This window comes from Natator depressus, chromosome 3 (assembly GCF_965152275.1).
Source record: "Natator depressus isolate rNatDep1 chromosome 3, rNatDep2.hap1, whole genome shotgun sequence".
In the NCBI taxonomy this organism is placed as follows: domain Eukaryota; kingdom Metazoa; phylum Chordata; order Testudines; family Cheloniidae; genus Natator; species Natator depressus.
This window is the reverse complement of record NC_134236.1, coordinates 137,673,838-137,697,947: the sequence shown is the minus strand read 5'-3', so window position 1 is coordinate 137,697,947 and position 24,110 is coordinate 137,673,838. Positions and strand designations below refer to the sequence as shown.

The 24,110-nt window shown below is 42.2% G+C and overlaps 1 protein-coding gene across 1 annotated transcript in view; it reads right to left on the bottom strand.

Annotated features, from left to right (window-relative positions):
• The window catches only part of FMN2 (formin 2), a 239,356-nt gene that overhangs the window by 126,772 nt on the left and 88,474 nt on the right, over positions 1-24,110 (bottom strand). The gene's annotated exons all lie outside the window — the stretch shown is intronic.

Here is a 24,110-nt window from a genome sequence, read left to right as displayed (position 1 = left end):
AATATGAATGTTATTTAGAAAGCAAAATAACCATGTACATATTGAGATGCTCTTTGATCACTTTTAGGGAACACAAAAGGTCTCAAAGTATGCTATGAAAGCTACATCAGACCCTCAAAATTGCTAGTTTGAGTAGCTGGAGTTAAAAAATTAGCTACATACATATTTGTACATGCCATGTGTTGGCTCTGTAAACACAAAAGCAACAATTAATTTACAGACTAACTTCCAGATAGCTTTACGCATAGTGGCCTCTTTCTTGCTTCTCATTCCAGTATTACAAAATACACAGAGTAGCTCCAGGAGAGATTCCTTATCAGGCAAATGATGTGGCCCTAGATAAAAGAGTTTTCTGTGTAAAGCAATTTGCTACGTAGTCTGAGAAGTACATGCCAATTACTTTTTTACTGAGACTACTTCTTCCTCACAGGCCATATAAGGGAGACAGACTTACTTTCCTCTCTACAAGCCATTAAGTTTCAAGTGTTCTTGAAAAGCCAAATGTAATTAAAGCCAGTAAAGGTCCAATTTCCAGAAGCGACAGACTCCTTAACAACAACTGATGGTGTTTATATTTTTAATTAAATTGGAGCATTCATAGAAAATAAATAATCTTAATTCATTGTCACACAAAGGTCTTAAGACAAAAACTGTAGTTGCAATTATGTTCCTAGTTTTTGAGGGGAACCAGACTGGCAGATCAAAGTTATAAAACAAGAACAGCTAATTGATGTATGACAAGTGGTTCAAAAAAATCAAACTATTCTAGTCAGCATTGCTGAGCAGTAAATAATGTTTAATACACAAAAAAGGAACAAAACCACATTTAATGTTGAACAATTCAAAATGTCCATAATTTTTTTTAAAAGTCACTATTTAGGTTTTATTAGCTGGAGGATGCTGCCCAAATGGCTGAATCATCCATTCTGTCTTGGAAAAAAGATAGTTCCAGAAACCAGATTTCTCCCAGCATTTGAAAGAGCAGAGCTGATGATGACTGAATTAATCTACCAAAAAGTTGATTTATATCTAGGCAAGTATAAAGGTACACAAGGTGTTTTCCATCAGACCATTACTAAGTCTGATTCCTTCAGGATTTCATGCAAGTGAATATAGGTTTTTAGTTTGATGTATAAAGAGAGGCTAAATGGAAGTACAAGAGCATGACTTAGATTTTAGCGGATACTCTGGTTGAAATAAGGAAGCTAGAGGAACTCCCAGAGTCAGGCTTTTTGCAGCCTAGCTTCTTACATTGTCCCATAAAAGTTAAAGTCTTCACTGAGTCAGTTTACATTTTGTCTTGCTTTCTCTACACCTCCCTTCTTTTAATTAGCCAGTGAAATGAAAATACTGTATCTTACTGATGAACTGAAAAAGTAGCAAGCCAGAAACCAAATGTGTGTGTTAACTTTTGCTCATAAATTTAAACAAAACAAAACACAACCCTAAACTCAGAATAGAACTTGACAAAAAACTCATTAAGGAATCTCAAAACAAAAATCAAATGGACTGAAAAAGCTACTGAACATGGATGTCAAATGCAGATATCAGAATTAAAGGATAGCACTCGGTCTCATAAGTAAGAAAAACAATTAGATTAATCTGGATCTTCCATTGAAGGAGCTCAAAGTACTCTCTCTTTCAAACTAGAATTTCTAAATCTCAGGTAAACCTGAACCTCTTAAGACAAATCTAGCCAGAGAAACAATCTCTAAGGGTTTTCTTGCTGTGGAGAGAAGCTATTAATTGTAACGATCAACATATTTAAGACCATCTATGTCTGTCTACAAAATAAAACAACTCTTGGTCATCAGGCTGTGGCTTCAATATTTCCAGCCATTACATTGCCTCTAATAGAAATCTTGGCAGTATCTTGAGCTGCATCATGAAGGAAGTAAGCAATTACACAGAGAAAGAGCATTATTATACTGCTGTCACTTATATGTCTCCAAAGATTGTGCAGTACTGGAAAATCCATGAAGTATTTTGCTGTAGACTACAGCACTCTTTCTTCCAGGAGCAGGAAGTCCCCTCCTATGTCAACTAATAAATCTTTAGAAGTTTTACTTTAAAAATATTAAATAGAAATGAATTGAACTCTGGAGATGGGGTGGAACTGAAATATTTTCACCGCTTTGGATCCCAAGAGTAGAGCATCCCACAAGAGTATAATTATGACAGACTAAGCCTGCTGTGGTCAGCTACAGAGGAAAGAGGTCCTTCTTGTGTTCCTTTTGAACCAGTGTCTGCAGAAGGCAAGATAATTGCTCCAAACAGGAAACTGAACGAACGAAAATGTAAGTGGAAACACTTTAGGAAGAAACAGTCTCAAAAAAACAACAGGATAAAGAAATGGAAAGTAAACTAGTTAGGTCAAAGCTCAGGAACTTGTTGCAGAGTGAACTAATGGAAGACAGAACAATTACTATTTATTAAGTATCATAACTTTTCACTGTAACCATATAGGAAAAGACATTGCCTACGTATAAGATGTGAACTAGGAACATATTGGACCTCTGGGGCCAGAATTCTGAGTTATAAGGAGTGAGTCAAAGAAACATCGAAGTGAAGAGTAAGATCTATCATTTCTGGGCCTGTGAACAAAGTGTCTAGAAAAGTAATTGAAAAGAAGGTTGTGACATAGTAATTGCCACTTTTTGGCTAGTTACATTTAAAAAGTAGGTAATTTCATTTTGATTTTTATATGCATCTTAACTTTAGTTTTCATTCAATCCATGGAAAATTGCATGAACACCAAAGTTTCCTGTTTCTTTTTTCTTTCAATGTTTCCTCCAATACAGTGGCTGTAACAATACAATATTAATTAACAAAACATGAATATTAGCATATGTGACTAAAGCAATTCCCACAGTTTAAAATAAAATCATTAGCTATGCAGTCTAGGCCTACTGGCTACAGGCTAGTGATGCCATTAAAAGGAGAAACAACAAAAGGTTGCTAATCAAATCTCTCTAAGATCTAGGCACCTTAGACACAATATACAACTTTTTTATTTTGTAATCTGGAATGCCGCTTTCAATAAATTAAAAAAAGAAAAAAGGAACCTACAGATAATATCAGCACATTAATGTCTAAAACAAAGCTTCTGACTGTTGAGTGGTCCTTGCTGTTGACTAGTAAACAAAACTACATGCCAAATTTATTCCTGATTGGACAACACAAGCAATAATATTCAAAGATACATTTAGTGAATAGTAATACAATACAGATGTTAGATGATAAAAGCCCTGGAACAAATATATGAAGACTCACTTTCCCCAGAATAATCTTTAGGTAATGCAGGAGAGTTTTGCAAGGATTCTCACTTTCTGGTTCAGAGTTTAATGGTTAACATTAACCAAAAGCGACCCATGGTTCTTGCTGGTAAGGAAAACTACTAATTAATTCTTAAACAAAAAATAAAACACACACATGCAACTCAACTGTACAAAACCTAGGATCTATTTGTACGGAATATGCAAACACCTTAAGTTTCCAAACAAGAACTTGAAAGACCAGATCAAAGCAATAATTCATGAATCAGCCTGGATCCCCTTCACTGGGAAGGAACTAAAGCCTTTTAGGGTCTACATTGCAATTAGACCCATGGCTGGTGACTTGGGACATGGGGTTCCAACCCAGGCCTAAACATCTACACCACACTTAAACAGCCCCTTAGCAAGAGCCCCATGAGCCTGAGCCAGCTGGCATGGGCCAGCCACCGGTTTTTAATTACAGTGTAGACATACTTTATTATGAACAGTCTAAGGGTAACAAATTTCTGGTGGAAGTGTGTCGGTCCCTAAAAATAATACCAAACGGAATTGTACATGTTTCCCATAAAGACACAAGATTTATAATTAAATTAAGGGACTGAGGACATCCAGTGGCTTCTTTAAAACAGAAAGGGGTTAAGACAATCCCAAAAGTAAGGCTGGAGTAAAATACTGATCGGGAAGGAATCCTGCTGCAAAGTGTTTAGCATAGGAAGCCAGTTATGGCTGCTATTGCCAAAATATCCAACACCGGCCAATCAGGAAAATTCCTTTGCTGTTAAGGAGTGGAAGCAAGGAGTAGAGCGCTACAGCTCCAGCATTCAGTGAGATGCACTGGAGCTGGCTAAAGACTAACAGCCAATGACCATGCTCATTGACTCCAAAGATGCATTGGCTAAGTGAGTTAACTGAACTGTATGTAATCAACAGCTGTTATTTTGGGGCTGTTTTATTACACTCGTCAAATGGGTTATTTACACACTTTTGGTGGCAATGAATCTGGGTCAGGAGAATGGGCCTTTGGAACAAGTTGAAGAAATCTGTGATGACTCAGATGCTAACTTCTCTTGGCCTTGGTCTATACTATGAGTTTAGGTCGAATTTAGTAGCATTAGGCCGATTTAACCCTGCACTCGTCCACGTGACCAAGCCTGTTTTGTCGACTTAAAGGGCTCTTAAAATCGATTCTGTACTCCTCCCCGGTGAGGGGTTTAGTGCTAAAATCAACCTCCCTGGGTCAAATTTGGGGTAGTGTGGATGCAATTCGACGGTATTGGCCTCCGGGAGCTATCCCAGAGAGCTCCATTGTGACCACTCTGGACAGGACTCTCAACTCAGATGCACTGGCCAGGGGGACAGGGAAAAGCCCTGGGAACTTTTGAATTTCATTTCCTGTTTGGCCAGCGTAGCGAGCTGAATAGCACAGGTGACCATGCAGTCCCAGAATTGCAAAAGAGCTCCAGCAGAGACTGAACAAGAGGTACTGAATCTGATCGCTGTATGGGGTGAAGAATCCGTGCAGGCAGAACTCCGTTCCAAAAGACGAAATGCCAATATATATGTCAAAATCTCCAAGGGCATGATGGACAGAGGCTACAACAGGGACACACAGCAGTGCCATGTGAAAATTAAGGAGCTCAGGCAAGCCTAACAAAAAACAAAGGAGGCAAATGGTCACTCCAGGTCAGAGTCCCATATATGCCGCTTCTATGAGTGGCTGCATGCAATTCTAGGGGGAGGGGGCTACCACTACCCCACCACTGTCTGTGGACACCTGCAAAGGGGAGTCTCAGCAACAGGGACGAGGAAGATGGAGGAGGAAGAGGAGATTGAGAATAGCACACAGCAGGCAAGTGGAGAATCCCTTCTCCCCGGCAGCCAGGAACTGTTCATCACCCTAAAACCAATACCCTCTCAACCCTCCCAAGGTGGGCTCCTGGACCATGAAGCCAGAGAAGGCACCTCTGGTAAATATAATATATTTATTATATACCTTTGTAAATATAATACAGGGTTTAAAAGCAAAAGTGTTTAATGATTAATTTGCTCTGAAGACTTGGGATGCATTCGTGGCCAGTATAGCTACTGGAAAAGTCTGTTAAAGTGTCTGGGGATGGAGCGGAAATCCTCCAGGGACATCTCCATGAAGCTCTCCTGGAGGTACTCTAAAAGCCTTTGCAGAAGGTTTCTGGGGAGGGCAGCCCTATTCCGTGCTCCATAGTAGGACACTTTACCACACCAAGCCAGTAGCAAGTAGTTTGGAATCATTGCAGAACAAATGCAGCGAATGGACCCAGGCTTTGGTGGCATTTAAGCAACATCCGTTCTTTCTCTCTCTGTGTTAGCCTCAGGAGAGTGATATCATTCATGGCCACCTGGTTGAAATACGAAAAATTTGTTTAAGGGGACATTCAGAGGTGCCCATTTCTGCTGGGCTGTTTGCCTTTGGCTGAAAAGAAATCATCCCCGCTGTTATCCAAGTGGTGTGGGGAGGCCAGTTCATGCTAAGCTGTTTGCATTTAGCTGACAGGGATCTTCCCTGATACTAGCCATGCGGTGGGGTAGGGGGTGAAGCGATCATCCCAGAGAATTGGGTGTGTGTGGGGTTGGGTTGTGCTGCACATTCACCCTAAAACCACAGCCCCTCCTTTTAAATGGCTAACCCAACAGGCTTTGCTTGGTGTGGGAAAGGAGGGCGCTGCTGTTTCAAACCATTCCCATATGTTATGAAGGTTGAAGAAGCCAAAACCCTTTGCCTTACCATGGCTGCCTGCAAGCCAAATTCTATTGCCCAGTTGAGCGTGCGTGATGTCTCACACCAAACCAGCAGGCACTCAATATAAGAGACAAAATGCAACCTTGTACCAAAAGCACATGTGCTATGTAATGTGAATCGCTTGATTCAGTGTGAAACAGTCTTCCATTTGTTCTGTAAAATGTATCTTTTTAAAGACTACTCTCCCTTTTTTTTTCTCCTGCAGCTGCAAATGTTTCTACGCTCCCCCTATCATCTCCATCCCAGAGGCTAGCGCACATTAGAAGGCGAAAAAAATGCACTCGCGATGACATGTTCTCAGAGCTCATGCAGTCCTCCTGCACTGAAAGAGCTCAGCAGAATGCGTGGACGCAAACAATGTCAGAGTTCAGGAAAGCATTAAATGAACGTGATGAGAGGAGGAAGGAGGCAGGATGCAATGCTGAGGCTAACGCGGGAGCAAACTGACATGCTCAGATATCTGGTGGAGCTACAAGAAAGGCAGCAGGAGCACAGACCGCCGCTGCAGCCTCTGTATAACCGCCTGCCCTCCTCCCCAAGTTCCATATCCTCCTCACCCAGATGCCCAAGAATGCAGGGGAAAGGCTATGGACACCCAACCACTCCACCCCAGAGGATTGCCCAAGAAACAGAAGGCTGACATTCAGTAAGTTTTGAACTGTAGTGTGGACTTGTCCTTCCCTCCTCCTCTCATCCACCACCCCATCTGGTGCTTCCCTCCTCACGCACCCCTCCCGGGCTACCTTGCGAGTTTTCCCCCTATTTGTGTGATGAATTAAGAAAGAATGCATGATTTTGAAACAATAATGACTTTATTGCCTCTGAAAGTGGTGATCGAAGTGGGGAGGTTGCTTGGCTTATGAAGTAAGGGAAGTAGAGTCAACCAAGGGGGCGGGTTTTCATCAAGAAGAAAACCAGAACTGTCACACCGTAGCCTGGCCAGTCATGAAACTGGTTTTCAAAGCTTCTCTGATGTGCAGGGAGCCCAGCTGTGCTCTTCAAATTGCCCTGGTGTCTGGTTACGCATAATCGGCCACCAGGCGATTTGCCTCAACCTCCCACCCTGCCATAAACGTCTCCCCATTACTCTCACAGATATTGTGGACCACACAGCAAGCAGCAATAAAAATGGGAATATTGGTTTCACTGAGGTCTAACGTAGTCAGTAAACTGTGCCAGCGAGCTTTTAAACGTCCAAATGCACATTCTACCACCATTCTGCACTTGCTCAGCCTATAGTTGAACTGCTCCTTACTACTGTCCAGGGTGCCTGTGTATGGCTTTGTGAGCCATGGCTTTAAGGGGTAGGCTGGGTTCCCGAGGATAACTATAGGCATTTCAACATCCCCAATGGTAATTTTCTGGTCTGGGAAGTAAGTTCCTTCCTGCAGCTGTTCAAACAGACCAGAGTTCCTGAAGATGCGAGTGTCATGCACCTTTTCTGGCCATCCCACATTGATGTCAGTGAAATATCCCTTGTGATCCACCAGTGCTTGCAACACCATTGAAAAGTACCCCTTGCCATTTATGTACTGGCTGCCAAGGTGGTCCAGTCCCAAGATAGGGTTATGTGTTCCGTCTATCGCCCCACCACAGTTAGGGGACCCCGTTGCAGCAAAGCCATCCACTATGACCTGCACATTTTCCAGAGTCACTACCCTTGATAGCAGCTGCTCAGTGATTGCATTGGCTACTCGGATCACAGCAGCCCCCACAGTAGATTTACCCACTCCAAATTGATTCCTGACTGATTGGTAACTGTCTGGCGTTGCAAGCTTCCAGAGGGCTATCGCCACTCGCTTCTCAACTGTGAGGACTGCTCTCATCTTGGTATTCTTGTGCTTCAGGGCAGGGGAAAGCAAGTCACAAAGTTCCATGAAAGTGCCTTTACACATGCAAAAGTTTTGCAGCCACTGGGAATCATCCCAGACCTGCAATACTTGCTTCCTGGGCCCAGAATCGGCGTTCAACAGCAGGAACCTGCCCCATTACCACCATGATATCCAAATTGCCAGGGCCCGTGCTTTGGAGAGAAGTCTGTGTCCATGTCCTCATCACTATCATGATCGTGCTATCGTCGCCTCCTCACCTGCTTTTGCAGGTTCTGCACATATTGCAGGATAACGTGCGAGGTGTTTACAGTGCTCACAACTGCAGCGGTGAGCTGAGCGGGCTCCATGCTTGCCGTAGTATGGCATCTGCAGGAGAGCAGAGTTGCAGCAGAAGATGACGACAGATGCAACGAGAATAGATATTTATACAAAACGACGAGAGGACCTGCGAGGTGGATTCATGGCACCAGGAGAGCAGAGTTGCAGCGGAAGCAGTTGATGACGACAACATGGAGAAATTTGCTATTGAGACTGAGCTCATTTACAAGACCAGAAGAGCAGAGTTGCAGCAGAAGTGGTGGATGACGATGGTGAGCAGTCCTACTGCACCATCTGCTGACAGCAGCACCCAAGACACAACAGCAGCAGCGATGGTGAGCTGAGCTGAGCAGGCTCCATGCTTGCTGTAGTATGGCGTCTGCACAGAAAAAAGGCACGAAACACTTGTCTGCCGTTGCTTTCAGGGAGGGAGGGGCAACTGACGACATGTACCCAAAACCACCCGCGACAATGTTTTTGCCCCATCAGGCATTGGGAGCTTAACCCATAATTCCAATGGGTGGCAGAGACTGTAGGAACTGTGGGATAGCTACCCACAGTGCACCACTACATAAGTCGATGCTAGCCACAGTAGTGAGGACGCACTCCACTGACTTAATGCGCTTAGTGGGGACATACGCAATTGACTGTACAAAATCGATTTCTAAAAATCGACTTCTATAAAATCGACCTAATTTTATAGTGTAGACATACCCTTCGATAGGCTCCAGTCTATTCCAATCGTAAAGAATGGCTACAACGGTGTATTGAAGCCTCCATGCCTTCTTTCACTTTTTATACCCTCCCCACAGACTTGAGGATGACATTTTATTGTCACCATCACCAGGTTTCCCAGTAAATATTCAGATCCAATCTCTAGTTTGTATTGATGGTGTTAGGGTAAGGGGGAAAGGAGCTGTAGCACATGAGTGGCAATGCCGTGATACAGCAAGATCCCCAACATTTTCTATTAGTCTTAAAATGTTGTGTGCGCTGCCCCAAGTGTTAATACATATCTTCATGGCAAAGCGTTTAACAAAGCCACCCATGTCACATGGAGCCAACGTCAGACACACTGACCAGATTAAAGTCTAATGCTCCAGGGAAGGTTGGTTCTGGCTAGGTTCTGTATAAGTGTGCTTTGAACCCCATTTTCCCCCACCACCCCAAATGAATATATCTTTCTTGACTGGCACTCCTATCCAATCAGCTCTGCTCCCTTCTCCAATTCAAGATTCTCCTTTACATCAATAAAAACTAGAAATTTCAAAACTCTCCTCACCATACACCTCTATAAAGGTGCCATCCACCAGCTGTTGTCGCATTGTATAAACTAGCACAATACCTTTAATGCAAACTGCTAGCCAGCTTTATGTGCCTACTTCATAATGCTGCAACTTCTGTTTGAAAGTTAAATTAACTCTTTAGCTTATCTTTCATTCCTTCCCACCTTCCTCACGATTCAGCTTTCATAAGTCATAAGCTTTCAACCCTATGTATAAGAAATTGTTCACACTCTTTCACACAGTTTTACCATTAAAATAGCATAGACGTACATGTTGTTGGTTGAAACAAATACCCCCTCATGTTATTATAGAGGTAACCCTCTAATAATAGATTGCTGTTCTAATTAATGACTCTCTGTTATGACATTACATGAAAAATTACTCAGATTGTTTAGATTCAGATGCTTATTTTACTTATTACTGCGTATCATGTTCTTCAACAGGAGACAGAACAATAGACTAAAATGTTCCTCTAATTAGAAACAATCATGGATTCAAAAGTGCAGAGGGAAATACATAGAAACGTTTCAACTCCCTGGTTTTAAAAGAAAATACAGGGCTCCCCCGCAAACCACCAGACCTGATCATCTCTGCCAGTTTAGCTCATTGCTATCCACAACAACTGGCTTTTTTTCCTCATTATTTCTTGAAGACCACAGCTATGATTTTCAAAAAAGGGGTGCCTCAGGTTAGGCTCTCCAGTCCCTATTTAGGAAACTATAGGGAGATTTTAAAAGTTTTTAAGTGAGTTAGGAGCATAATCCCATTGACTTTCATAAGACACAATACAGTCTTTCTTCAAACTTACACTTTGTAAAAATTGGGTATAAAACCCACAATTTTCAAACTTCTCATGCAATGCACTTACCAGGCCACCTGCATATGTGGTCACCTAACTGATACAAACAATCTTAGTCATTGTACAAACAAATTAGGCATACATTTGCTCATTCATTTTGAATGCACCATTTCATGCCTCAATGTATTAAAAATCATGCTCATTCTGAAATTACTTTATTACAAAATCATCTCTGAACTTCAGGGAGATTGACAAAAGAAAGTGGAAAACCAAAGGGAGAAACTGCTATGATCTCAAATGAGAGATCTTAGAGCCATTTAAAAAAAGGAAATGTCTCACCTGACAGTAAAGGAAAGGCCCTAAAGCTTTTTCTCAAGTAGAAGTAAGTGGTGACAGAAGAGAGTCTATAAAGATTATGCCTTTTACTCAATTTATTCACTACAAATCTACATTTGATTCTGTTTTATTTATACTAAGCAAAATCACTTTTCTAATTTCACAGGCTTTTGGAGTGTGAAAAACAAAATTAAATTAAATCAGAGATCATATTTAAAAATCATGATTTGACATAAAATAAGAAAGTTTTCTATAAATGTCATTGATAATAGGGGTCACGTTTAACTGTGATTGTATGAAACCATCAAATACCATTGCACTAAACCTTCAAGTTTTGGGGTGACAAAATTTTAAACCACTTGATAGAGAAATGAGTGTTGTGCGGGGGAAGAAATTGTAGCCATTTTATAATTTGACCAACTAAGTATAATTGAACTAAAATGTTTAAACTCTATTATTTTTCCGGAAAAAAAACACTTATTACTATCACTAAAGCTCCTAATGTCCTCCTCAGCTATTGCAGCAGTAAAAATCAGGAGTGAGAACCTCACCCCCACTCTGACCCTTTAAATTGCATAAAAGGGCCAGAGCAGCATAAATCCTCTTGAACAGCCCATGTGCCTAGTGGGGGAGGATTCTCCCGGATGAAGGCAATGAGAAGACCACAAAAGACTCTGCTTTGAGGACTCCTTTGCAAGCAGTAGCATATGGGGTGTGATGGGGTAGGAAGGAGTGTATCTGGAGTGGGACTTGAGCACTTAGAGCTGTAGAGATTCCAAGCAGCGTCAAAAAGCTACAAAAGGTCTCATTTTTATCCAATACGGAACAAGAAATTTTTTCCCAAACTTTTAGAAATATGTGCAGGATGGAATAACTATTTCCTGCCAAGCTCTAATACTTGTCCAGGTCCTGAGGGGAGTGTGTTCTAGTGGGCACAGACTCTTTTCCCCCTAAGCTTGACCCCTTCTGCACCTGTAACCTGTCCTCGGTTCCACATCCCATTCCCACTCTCCCCTATCCCCATGCCCACTGGTCCCAGTGCCCCCCTTGCTATCCCAGGTATCTGGCTTCTCACCCCTCCGCTTTTAAGTCAGGCTGTTTCCTCCTCCTCCTCCTCCACGCTCCTTGGGTGCCAGCTGAAGGGGTCAGAGCACAGGAGAGAGAGTCTCCCTGCTCTCAGTGCTCGTGTCTGATGCCCCATTACTGAGAGAGAGAGAGAGAGAGAGAGAGAGACACACACAGACAGACAGACAGACAGAGACACTCTCTACAGCCCAGTGGTCATGGCCCTCACCTGGGACACAAGAGAGTCAGGTTCAATTAATATTTAATTGTTTAGATAAAGTGGTGCCAGGAACAGCAATTTCATGGAAAGTCTTGTTGAGCATCTATATTCCAGGGATAGAACATGCTTACTACAGATGCAAACTTTGGAACATTTAACTACAAAATACAAAGTCATACTGAGCATGTGAAAACAGATTTTTAGTGGCTCATAACTTGGCCAAATGTATGGAAATTTTCATAGGGACAGGCCACAAATAGGACATCTTTGACAGCAAGGTGACACTCTGCCAAATTTCAAGTCTCTGCTCCAAAGCACATGGGCACTAAAGTTTCTCAAGGAAACAGTTTTGTGATTTTTTTTTTTAACATGGCAGTATTAATCCAAAATTATTCAGCCTGAGGCTGACACCTAGCATGGGGAATGTCTGCCTGAACCACTGGCAAAGCTAAAAGCAAATGAAAACAGGGTTTTATAATGTAAAGAGCCAGGAAAACTTAATAAATGACATTAGCTCAGCCACTCATGGGGGGCATTTTTTGAAGACTAAGGGGGCAAAGTCAGTGAAGCTATGCTGATTTACAACAGCTGAGAACCCTCATCCTACTACATTAATGAGGGCAACAGACAACTCTCTGACACCTCCGACTATAGAGAACTCAAAGACCACCACCATTTACTCAGGAATTTAAGGCTATCATCAAATCCTTCCCCAAAAAACTCCAAGAGAAATTCTACAAACTTATTCCCCACAAACCAACCCCAAGGACCTCCTTCATGCTTCCCAAGATACGCAAACAAGGTAACCCAAGCAGACCCGCCATACCTGGTCACAGCACTCTTCCTGAAGGAATACCTAGACCAGTGGTCTCCAATCTTTTTTATGCCCACGATCACTTTTTGAATGTAAGGGCAACCCAGGATCTACCCTGCCCCTTCCCTGAGGCCATCCCCCTTCCTTGAAGCCCTGCCCCACTCACTCCATCCCATCCCTCACCCATCACTCGCTCTCCCCCATCCTCACTCACTTTCACCAGGCTAGGGCGGGAGTTCGGGAGGGGGTGTGGGCTCTGAGCTGGGGCTGAGGGGTTCACAGTGTGGGCTGAGCCTGGGGTAGGGAGTTGGGGGCAAAGGGGGTGAAGGGTGAAAACTCTGGGAGTTTGGGTGCAGAAGGGGGCTCCGGACTGGGGCTGAGCCTTGGGATGCAGGAGGAGGTACAGGGTGCTGGCTCTGGGAGGGGGGTCAAGGCTGTGGAATGGGGTTTGGGTGGAGGAGTAGGTATGGGGTACTGTCTCTGGGAGGCGACTCAGGGCTGTGGCAGGGACTTTGGGTACAGGACAGAGCTGGGAGTTCAGGAGGTGGTATGGGGTGCCGGTTCCCATCGGGAGGCACTTACCTCAGGCATCTCCCAGTTGGTGGTGCAACGGGGCTAAGGCAGGCTCCCTGCCTGCCCCTGCCGCACTCAGGCACATCAGCTCCTCCTTCCCATCACAAGCTGGGTCACCCTGCCAGCCAGTAGTGCACCACGCAGTGATGCCGCTCCCGGAAGGACGGCCCCTGGGGGGGGGAGGGGGGCACGTGGGTGTGCATACTGCCCCTCTCTGCAGACACTGCCCCTGCAGCTCCCATTGGCCACAGTTCCACATTCCTGGGCAATGGGAGCCACGGGGGTGGTGCTTGCAGGCAGGAGCAGCATGCAGAGACCCCTCCTCACCCCACAGAACCGCAGAGACATGCTGGCCGCTTCCCGGAGCAGCGTGGGGCCACGGTAGGCAGTCCCATTGCGCCGCTGCAGCCAGAGATCGCGATTGACTGGGGGAGTCTCCGGATTGACTAGTCGATTGCGATCGACAGGTTGGTGATCACTGATCTAGACTCTCAGAAACCATTCTGAAACCACTCATCGCACAAAGGGCCAGCTTTATCTACAAACTCCGGAACATTTACAACCTCCCTCAGAACACCATCCTTGCCACCATGGATGTCACTTCCCTGTATACTACCACCCCTCACAATGAAGGCATAGCTCCCTGCCTCATATATTTACAAGACAATGGACAATCCTCAGATACCCATCCCAAATACATCACAGAACTCATCCATTTCATCCTCACCCATAACAATTTTACATTCAACAATAAGCAATGTCCAAACCATGGGAACAGCCCTGGGTACTAGGATGGCTCCCCAATACTCCAACCTCTTCATGGACCACCTTAAAGAAGAATTTCTGGACCATACGATCAAACCACATGATATACTGAAATATATTGAGGATATTTTCATCCTCTGGACTGGCAATTCCCTCACAGACTTCCACCACAATTTCAACCACCACCACCACCACCAGTCCTTAAAACTCTTTCTGTAACTCTCCCACACCAGCATCAACTTCCAGGGCACCACAATCAGCTTCAGCAGTGAAACCCTACTGATAACTATATACAAGAAACCCACAGATCACCACAACTACCTTCATAGGTCCAGTGAATATCCCAAACACACCAAGAAATATGTTATCTACAGCAAGGCAATATGATATACGCTTTGAGGAGAAAGTCCATAGAATGGGCCATCCAAATATCACGAGAGAACCTGCATCAATACAAAAATAAAACCACAACTGACCACACATCCCTACTTGTCACCTACCATCCACACTAGAACCCATATGGGTATAATCAAACAACTATAACCCATACTCAGTGGAGACCCCATCCTGAAATCTTTCCTGAACCCCCTTTTCTGGCCTTCAAATAATGTCCCAACCACTCCAAGCTCATCACCAGAAGCAAGCTCCTCACAGACTAGGGCACATCAACTCAAAGTGGCACCAGACCCTGTCAGAACAACAGATGCAAAACCTGCAGACATACCTACACTGCTACAATGATCTACATCCCCTCAAGATCCATGGGTCCTACACATGCCTATCACAACATGTGTGTAACTCATCCAGTGCACTAAATGCCCCACAAAAACTATGTGGATGAAACCTGACAATCACTGCGCTATCAAATGAACTCACAAAAAAATTATACGAGACAAAAACACCCTATCACCTGTGAGTGGACACTTTTCACAAAGCAATCTCTATATCTGATCTATCAGTACTCATCCTCAAAGGAAACCTGCACAACATGTTTAAAAGATGAGCCTGGGAGCTTAAATTCATAACTTTGCTCGACACTAAAAATCATGGACTAAATAGACACACTGGATTTCTGGCTTGTTACAAAAATCTTAACCCACTAACTGCCCGCCCCACCAGCTGCTGTCTCTCCCCCCGCCCCCCGCACCGCTTCCTTTCACCCTTATGACTGGAGAGGTGTTAATGGGCCACTTCACCTGGAATAATCCCTTGAAATGTGTGTTAACTATGCTAAACAATCTGTTACATCTTGTATTTAGCAGTGACTGTCTGAGTTAGGACACGTCTACACTTACAGCGCTGCAGCAGCGTAATTTATGTCCCACTGACACAGTGCTGTGCACACTAGCGCTTATGCTGGCGTAATTTATGTCACTCACGGGGGTGGACTCACACCCCTGACCAAAAAAAGTTTTACCAACAAAAGTGCTAGTGTAGACATAGCATTAGTTTCTCGGGCCTGAAGAAGAGTTCTGTGTAAGCTTGTCTTTCTCACCAACAGATGTTGGTCCAATACAAGATACTGCCTGACTCATCTTGTCTCTCTAATAGCCTGGGACCACCACAGCTACTACAATACTGCATGAAAGTTATTTGGACAGCTTTTCTTCAAAACTATTTCAAATTTAGCCAATGTTTTACATATAGCAATATAATCAATGCACAACTAAGCACATATAAGCATCCTCACAGAGAAACAAATCAGTTTCCACAAATAAAACTTTTCTGCAAATAAGAGCACTAAACTTAGCACTGCTATTCAGTGTACTGCATAAACACACAAACATGCATTTCAATGTCCAGAAGGAAAAATGAAAAGGTATTTTCCACAGCTCAATAGGATACAAAACACATCTGCTTTGTATAACAAATGACCATAAAAACACTACAGAAACACTAATTGTAGGATCTTTACAATACCAATATCTATCAGAGAATCCATGTAAGTCAGAAACAGTTTAAAGTTGCTTCCTATAAAACACTCTTGTGGCATTATGGCTATGCCTTCTCACAATAATGGCTTCTTCTGCTGAGCAGGGATGAACTTCATTATCCAAATGTTTACTATGGCATAAATAAAAAGTATTTAAAAATGAACTCAAATTCAAATTTACTGAGGATGTGCGCATAGAATAGGATTTTAAAGCTTATCCATTTCAAATCTCTATTGGTTTAATATTTTAGGAAACCTAAATGATGAGCTGTTTGCAGTGTTATTGTGGAAGAGCTGTGCAGCTTTTAAGCTTGTCTCTTTCACCAACGGAAGTTGGTCCAATAAAAAGATATTATCTCACCCACCTTGTCTGTCTATCAATATGAGCATTCTACATTTACATCTTCAGCAAATGCTACTTCTAATGCAGGCTTCTGTTGCCTCCCCTGCATAATAAACAGCAGATTTAGCTATCAGTTTGATATTTCCACAGACTGAAGTTCAATAAATCACACCTATCTATAATGGCATTTTCAGGTGGGGGAAGCTGGAGGGGCAGCGGCACCACATTAATCTGACAAATACAACAGAAATACCACTTAAAGGGATACTTTTGTATCATGTTACAATGGCAACACGAATGGTCAGTTCTAAATTGAAACACATTCTTAAATTCAATCTTGTTAACTTCGGTGTGCAAGTTTCTGTTGCAGACAACATGTTCTTTGGGAATCCTTTAAAAATGGTCAGGGACTTCTTGAAACATATTTGATAACAATATAAGAAAATTCTTGTCATTGGAAGGAAAACAAATTCTGTCAGTCATCGAAAGCCACATCCACTAATGTTTAACCACAACTACTGTCTGTCTCTGTTTAACCACTATTTGTCTGCCACACAGAACTTAATAGCCATAATTTTTATTGTTTACAGAGGTTTGCATTGCCAAACCCCATAAAATGTAAACAAAGTAGCATTTCACAGGGCAGACATCAGGTATAATTTTGCACTCACTTCTCTTCATGTGGAGCTACTACATGTACATGGTTCCAGTATCACCACCATCTGATTTTTTCAGTTGTCGGCCTTCCCAAGAGAGTCTCAAAATACAGTTGAAGACTTCCCATTTGATGACCAGAAGCTCTTCCAAGAACTACAGATGAGCCCCTGCGCATGCTAAAGGACTCCAGGGCTATATTGAGGTCTTTGGGTGTACACACCCTACAAACAAGATTAGATTTAGTAAGTCTCAGATTGCTCAGAGACCGTGCCTGGCTCAGTTATCTGCTTGTGTCAAGGTTCTTTCCCCACTCTGAACTCTAGGGTACAGATGTGGGGACCTGCATGAAAACCTCCTAAGCTTACTTTTACCAGCTTAGGTTAAAACTTCCCCAAGGTACAAACTATTTTACCCTTTGCCCTTGGACTTTATTGCTGCCACCACCAAACGTCTAACCAGGTTTATTATTGGGAAAGAGTCGTTTGGAAATGTCTTTCCCCCCAAAATCCTCACCAAAACCTTGCACCCCCCTTCCTGGGGAAGGTTTGATAAAAATCCTCACCAATTTGCATAGGTGACCACAGACCCAAACCCTTGGATCTTAAGAACAATGAAAAAGCATTCAGTTTCTTACAAGAAGAATTTTAATAGAAGAAAAAGTAAAAAGAATCACCTCTGTAAAATCAGGATGGTAAATACCTTACAGGGTAATTAGATTCAAAACATAGAGAATCCCTCTAGGCAAAACCTTAAGTTACAAAAAAGACACAAAGACAGGAATATCCATTCCATTTAGCACAGCTTATTTTCTCAGCCATTTAAAAGAAATCATAACCTAACGCATATCTAGCTAGATTACTTACTAAGTTCTAAGACTCCATTCCTGTTCTGTCCCCAGCAAAAGCATCACACAGACAGACCCAGACCCTTTGTTTCCCCCTCCCCCCCCCCCCCCCGCACTCCAGCTTTGAAAGTATCTTGTCTCCTCATTGGTCATTGTGGTCAGATGCCAGCGAGGTTATCCTAGCTTCTTAAACCTTTACAGGTGAAAGGGTTTTTCCTCTGGCCAGGAGGGATTTTAAAGGTGTTTACCCTTCCCTTTATATTTATGACAGAGCCCAACAAATAAATTCTGTTGAGTCAGCAGCAAATGAAAAAATCATTGTTTGAAATGTAGATCACCTTTATAGGACTATAGTGAAAATTAAGTTACTTATGATTAAGTGGAGTGATCTAGCGGCTCAAACTTGAAGGTGCTGAGCTCGCTGAAGTCCTATTGGACATGTAGCATCTTGCAGAATTGCTCGGGAACCTGAAGTCTTATGCCCCAAATACCTTGCAAATTGTTCAGTCCAGGTTAGTGCTTTGCAGACCTCAGAACCACAAGGTGACATTGGCTCCTGAAGATGGGCGGGGGTGTGTGCATTGGGGGAGGGTAGGTGAGGGCATCCTAATTGCACATGTAACTTTACATCAAGCTCATTATAAAGAATTTTTGGAAAGACATATAGGAAGTGAGTAAAGAAAGGACCATAAGCCACAGACTTCAAAGACGCAGGGAAGGCAAGTGAGGATCTATAAAGACAATGTATTTCTAGTTCTCCATTTACTTGTAAGTATTTTCACTCTTACTTAATTGCCTCCACAGGTCCTCTTTCCTGGAGATTAATTCCAAATATATGATGATTAATTAGAAAATAATGGCATCTCATCAGAGGTTTCATCTTGCTGCTAGCTGTAGTGGGGCAAGTGGGGTAGCTAGTCTGGGGAACATATGTGCACGTATAGGGAGTGCCTGTGGATAGAGTAGGAGTTATGATGGAGGGCTGGATGCGAATGCGGAGCAAACAGTGAGTCTAGTACCATATCGCTGATGCAATGGGCTTTATGGGCCCCCTGATATCTCAACCTTCAGTTATCAACTGTGAGTATAAAGAGCAGGCCATGTTAGTAGCATCTACACAGAACATCTAAAAGGAGAAAATTTCTCCAAATACAACAAAATAGGTGGACTTCCAGAAAGGCCTAAGCTATCCAGTCTATCCAGGAAACAGCCACATGCCTACAATAAGTTTGTGGAGTATAGTCCTGCAAAGTCATGGGGTCTGGAGAGGAGAACTGGAGATTTAGATAAAAATTAGACTTTCAGCAAGATAGATAAGATCATAAAAACTACCTTGTCTTTACAAAGGCATTGGAAGGGGGGTAAGCCATAAAAGCTTGGAGTTCACTCATACACACCTGACAGAGGCCACCAATCACCAAGAAGGCCACTTTTAAATACAGATGTCATATAAATATCACATGACTGAAGGATCTGTAAGCCTACCAAGCTGCATTAGAGGGGTACACTTACAAGAAGTCCTTAAAGAATCACTTTATAAGCAAATGCAGGTGAACAAAAATAAATAGCAGCATGGCAAGTGGTGTTCTAAGATGGAGGGCACTCAACAGGAATGAGAAACCACAGCCTGCCTGCTAAACTGGGAAACATGAGCTTTCGTTATGGACTAGAGCAGAAAATGACAAAACATCAAGCCACAAACCCAAGGATTTTGTTGTTAGAATGCCAGGATCCACCATATGATGCTGATTGCCATAGTATCAAAGTGCCTGTTGGCTAAATAAAGAGAAACTTTGTCTGTATGAACCAATCCTTCCTTCCTTCTTGGAGAAGATCAGTATGTCTGGCATAAAGAAGAGATTTCTCAGCCAGAGTTAGGAGATTTGAATACCAGAAGTAGTGAACCCAAGCAGGAGCCATAAGGATCACACATGCTCTTCCCTTGCATCATCTTGCTATGGTCCCTGTGCAGAAGATAAACAAAGTTATATGCAGGCACTCACAATCAGAAGGCCTAACTCTGGATGAAAAAGAAAGGCTTTTGATATATGCCCTTGACTTCTGCCTGTTCAAACATAGAACTGTTCTTATTTGGCATTGGAGCAGGATAAAAGGTCAGTCTGTGGTCTAACTAACCACCCCTCTATTGAGCAGGTTGTGTACTACCAACTGCCAGAGAGACCACTGGGTGTAGCAATTGTCCACAAAGATTTTCCCCCCTACACACACACACACACACACACACACACACACACAGATTTATGGCTGAAGGACCTTTCCAGTAAAACGTAAAAGCGCAGATAAGAAGTTTCACAGATTCTAAAACCAGAAAGAACCTTTATGATTATTCATCTGATCTCCTACATAACACAGGACAAAATAATTCCTTATTATTTTAAAGGTAAAAGTTTTAATACAAAACCAACATCTACTCAGAAACTACTCAAATTGTCAAGGGTAATTAAAAACAACCAAGGAAAGAGGAACCTTGTGTCTCTTTACACCCTCTGTCTCCATGCCAGGCTGAACATAAGCCTCCTCTCCTAGTGTGAATTCCTCTCAACAACTCTGTCTCTTTCTCCCCACCCCATACCTCAGACACCAAGTGTAGGGATCCATGAAGGCAATTCCATGGGGGGAGAGAGTCTGGAATGCCAGAGAAACATGTGTAAAGATTATAGTTACTTTTCAAACTGAACTAAAACAAATACAATTAAATGTAGTGCTAAGAGCCTACTAAAATTATACCACTGCATGCGTATACCCTAGTACTGGACCAGGACCCTATTGTGTTAGGTGCTGTACAAACAGTACAAAAATTGCTCTGGTCTCAAAGATCTTGCAATCTAAGTAATGAGATTGTCTGTGAGTATTAGTCACACAATATATAGCTCTCTCTCCTTTACAACAGCAACTGAAATTGGACATATGCAGACAAGAATCAGTGTCCAAAGTAAAGGATTGAGGGAAGGGAACTCATCACAGATTAGCATCTCTCCTTTTCTGCAGCTATTCTGAAGACTGAGCTGGTTTTATATTAACAGAAACTTTTTGTATTATTTAGCAGGTTGTATCTTATGAGATTAGGCACCCAGTGTATAGAATGGATGTCTATAGTTACATTTTTGAAATTCAAAAAAAGGATAAAATAATAGCAGCAACATATAATATGTAGGATATAAAAGAACAACGTTTCATGGTGGGGAAATATACATACTGGGATGGATTCTCCTCCATGAACAAGCTGCACTGAGATGCACTGAAGAGTGGATCCAGCCGCAGTGCCCTGATCTTCCAATATCTGCTCCCGGTAAACGGAGGATTAGCATACTCAACTCTTTCTCCACCATATTCTTCCCGGGCCCCAGTCTGCCTCCTTCCCTACCTCTTGTGCCGAGGACAGGTGGACAGAGGGTGGGTGGAGCAGACTACCCTGTCTCTGCCAGCCTTCTGCTAGCAGACAGTTGTCCTGAACAAGTAAAATTCTCCACTTGAAATTTGCAGCCAGTTGTGCTGTGCTGACAAATGTGTGCTGCTTTGTGGAACAAAGAGGACATAGCAAACTAAACTAACCCCACAGCTATTCCTGGTTTCTTTCATTTAAAACAAAACAAAACCAAAACAACCCCCTTTCTATTGAATTATTTAATCTCCCTTTTCACACCACTTTATTTATTCTGTTTATGTCGCACATGTGGACAGGGCCGGCTCCAGGTTTTTTGCTGCCCCAAGCTCCAAGAGCGCAACTGCCCAAGCAAAAAAAACAAAACAAAACAAAAACAAAAAAACTCAGAAGGGTGGCCGGAACGCCGCCCCTGGAATTGTGCTGCCCCAAGCACGTGCTTGCTTTGCTGGCGCCTGGAGCCGGTCTTGCATGTGGACATGACCACATGGGACAATAGTGCATGACAAGCCAAAGTCTGAATCTACAGTGCATCGGCTTGCCACACAGCAATGTCCCATGCTACAGTGCACGAAAAGTTCCATAGCATGAACTACAGAATTCATAGCGCACTGCAGCCCCACCCACATGAGATATTACTGTGTGGCAAGCTAGTGTGCTGTAGCTTCATGCCCCGGCTTGCTACTATGCACTAAAGTTCTGTTTAGACAAGCCTGTATTCTTAGAGATGTGTTGCTGTTTCATTCACTAGCTGGAGATAAAAACCATTGCAAGGCTCAGCTTGTGCGAACTCATGTTCACTTTGAGCAACAAATACAATAATTTAAATCACAGGAAAGCAAGGCAAATCCCATACAGTGAACAAAGTGACACATTTTTCTTCCCTTTTTTGTTAAAGAATTGCTGTAAAAGGGGAAAAAAAACCCACTAATACAGTCCCAGAACATTAAAAGCTTATAAACTTATATAAATTATATTTCTTATAATGTAAATCATGCGGATGGACAGCACAGCCACTTTATTACTGTGAAGGTAACGTACTGTGTAGGAAACTGTAATCAAACTTTTAAGAAGATGCCAGAACATAAAAGAATTCTAAAGTTACTTTAAAGGATTTAAGAAAACCAGAACTTCCATTGTATATATGTGGCATTGTTAGGGAATTTTTCATAAATATTTGCCACTACTATGAACATTTCTAGTCTGGTTCCTACAATGAATCATGAGATGCCAAAAATTCCTACATGTCATCCAGTCAGTATACACATGCAATGGGAGGGGAATTGTTTACAAAGCACCTTGAAAAACAAACCTTTATAAACCATCTATAAAGCTATGAATCACATGTAAATGGGGCAGATAAATATTTCTACAAAAGTAGAGCAAAAAAGGCTTTATTTCAACAAAATTTCAGCCACTGCACTTTTTCATTTTCCTGCTCTTCTGTAACATTTTGTGTGCGCACAGCCTCCACGCCATTTCAGGAAAAAAAATAAATAATTGGCTATGTACCTTACCGGTGTCTAAGTCAGTTGCACTAACGAAGAACTAACAGACTATTTGAGAAAAAACTCATAATAATTGGCAAGGGGTACAACTGAAAACTATTTTGAGGACAGGATAAGACCAACATAGGCCCTAATACTATAAATTGTTCAGGCTACCTTCATTAGAACTGTGTGAAAACTACAGACTGAAACAGGCTGGCTGCACAGTGTCACTTGAGAAGACTACTTTGCACAGGCTACTCAATGTAACAATCCCAATTATACTGTCAGTTCTGCTGCTCCTCATCCCTGGAGGCTGACACACAATCAGAAGATATCGCATGCTTGAATGGCTGGCCAAATGACAGACCAACTTTTTAAATGTTACGTAGCACTAAAGGAACAATACCTAGTCAAATAATGTCTGTGTAAAGATTATCACTAAACATTGCCAAATCTATGGCACTGAGATATTGAAGAGGACTGTTATAAAAAGCAGTCTGGGTTTGGAAAAATCCTATACTGTATTGCCCTGTATATGAACACATGAGAACCATAACAACCATAGAGAAACCACCACCATACCTGCAAGCCAATGACAAGTTTGAATGAGTGTTTCGACTGCTCATTTGAAAATTCTGAATAAGAGCACGTTCCTGTGTGTCATTCCTGTGTTAGTCTGATGATCAGACAAGTAACAACAAAAGAAAGACTAATTGGAAGGTAATTTATTTTGAGCAACTAACTATTCAGAACTCTCTTTATGCTCATGTAGATGTGAGGCTGCAATAGCTTACGTACCAAGGTTTAACCTGCTTAGTAATCTTTACATTTATAATGGTCCGGATTTTTCCCAGTGTACTGCAGTTCTTTCGATTTCAAGAAGTTTTTTTGATCAATGTATTTTTTCCATTTTGCTTTTTCATTTTTATTATGCATTCATGTGCATGTACTATATAAACAGGTACACATACTATAAGCTCGGTTACTGTGGTTATTTTTATGGTAGAAGAACTTGGATGGACAAAAAGCATTGATTTCAAGCACTGATTTTCAGATAAGTCACTGAATTCTTACCAGCCTTACCCATTATATTTACCTTAAAATACTTAATAAGAACAAAGTGCAAACTATATATTGTGCACACATACACATATATTAATGTTAGATACTATATACAGATAGATACATATACTTAAAATTTCACCAGAAACTCACTATTTTAATGGAAAGGAAGAACTACGCTTTTAGGAACATATCTTAGTTTAAACCTTGAAATCACTGAGTTTTTGACGTCAGACTTGTTAGTTCCATTAACTTTCATATGTGTATGTGTAGTTCACAAGTGTGTAAGTAAACAAAGCTGCCAACTGGAACAACCACA